This window comes from Gavialis gangeticus, unplaced genomic scaffold (genome assembly GCF_001723915.1).
Source record: "Gavialis gangeticus isolate Ggan-Ray unplaced genomic scaffold, GavGan_comp1, whole genome shotgun sequence".
Classification (NCBI taxonomy): Eukaryota; Metazoa; Chordata; order Crocodylia; family Gavialidae; genus Gavialis; species Gavialis gangeticus.
Genome location: NW_017728997.1, coordinates 33,092,450 through 33,093,819, shown reverse-complemented (window position 1 = coordinate 33,093,819; position 1,370 = coordinate 33,092,450). Strand labels below are relative to the sequence as shown.

Here is a 1,370-nt window from a genome sequence, read left to right as displayed (position 1 = left end):
AGGTGCTGCCCAGGGGGGCAAGAGGGGTGGGATGGAGGCACAGCTCGTGGGGGAGGGGGTGGCTCCCATTGCTGCTTGCACCACAGGAGGGTGGGGGGCAGGGGGGGCGTTGTTTCCTGGATCTGCATGGGGCAGGCAAGTGGGCTGGAGCCAGGGCCACGTGGGCTCTTCCTGGCAGAGGCTGGGCTCAGAGCGGGCACCGGCAGCACTGGGGAGCTGCATCCACCCCAAATTTTGCCTCAGCTCCGCTCCCAGTGCCGCTGCTGCCGCCAGCTGCCTGGCGCCATCTCAGCTCTTCCCAGAACGTGGGTGGAGGCAGGACACAGAGCCGGGCTGTGCCTGGAGGTGTGGGGCTGGGAGCAGAGCGGTGAAAACATTTGAGGTGGCTGCAGCCCCTCCCAGCGCCACCGGCACCCACTCCGAGCCCAGCTCCCACCAAAAAGAGCCCTGCACACCATTGGCTCCAACACACCTGCCTGCCCACCGCATAGCTGGGGGGGTACACCTGCCCTCCCGGGGTGCAAGCAGCAGCAGGAGCCATTTCCTCCCATGAACCGCTACTCCATCCCACACCCCCATCCCCCTGGGCAGCACATGCCCCTGCCCCCTTCCTCCCTCCCTCACCATGGGGGCCTTGATCTTCCCCCCCTCTTCTCTCCCCCCTCCCCTTCCAACTTAACAGCTGGAGGCAGCTCTCCATGCTGCTCTGCTTCATGGCTGCCCCGCTTTGTGGCTGCGCACAGCACGGGCATTTATCGGCCAAATTATCAGCCCCAATGGGCTGATATCCAATACAGCAAATCTTTTTTATACTGGTACTGATCCGATATTGGACCGATGTATCGGTGCACCTCTATTTGGTACTAACATCCTCCACCTCTTCACAGCAAGCTGAAAGCACCATCTGAGGGTTTGTCTAAATGGGGAAATCTACTGATATAACTATAATTATATTGGTATGATCTTCTCTGTGGACATTTAATCTAGAAAAAAGTGTATACACAGGCTAGGGACACAAGTGACACATAAACCAATTTAAGTGATCAGAAACTGGTTTAAACCTGTAACAGGACAGAAGTCCAGTGCACATAAACTGCTTTCAAAATGGCCGAAATTGGTTTAAGATAAACCTGGTTGAATGTAGTATCAGACTTAACTGATTTAGGTCAAACCGGTTAATAGAACTTTTGTCCCAGACCGCTTCCTGGTTCAAGCTAACTCACAGTCAGTTGATGCCTACACAGTCAGATGGGTGGCAAATTGGCTTGATGGTCACACCCAGAGAGTGGTGGTGAACAGGTTGTTTTCAGCCTGGAGGGATGTGGGCAGTGGAGTTCCCCAGGGCTTGGTCCTCAGGCCTGTGCTATTCA

At 55.8% G+C, this 1,370-nt stretch overlaps 1 protein-coding gene and 2 long non-coding RNA genes across 4 annotated transcripts in view; 1 reads left to right on the top strand and 2 right to left on the bottom strand.

Moving 5' to 3' along the window:
* The window catches only part of LOC109289125, a 10,515-nt gene extending 9,427 nt beyond the window's left edge, over positions 1 to 1,088 (bottom strand). The window contains exons 1-2 of the long non-coding RNA XR_002095301.1: positions 1,002 to 1,088; positions 469 to 472 (exon numbers count right to left, since the gene is read on the bottom strand). This is a non-coding gene — a long non-coding RNA (uncharacterized LOC109289125). The remainder of the gene's footprint in view (positions 1 to 468; positions 473 to 1,001) is intronic.
* Positions 1 to 1,370, bottom strand: part of PHF2 (PHD finger protein 2) — a 206,117-nt gene that overhangs the window by 140,658 nt on the left and 64,089 nt on the right. The window lies entirely within an intron of this gene.
* LOC109289126 overlaps positions 1 to 1,370 on the top strand; it is a 12,248-nt gene that overhangs the window by 9,236 nt on the left and 1,642 nt on the right. The gene's annotated exons all lie outside the window — the stretch shown is intronic.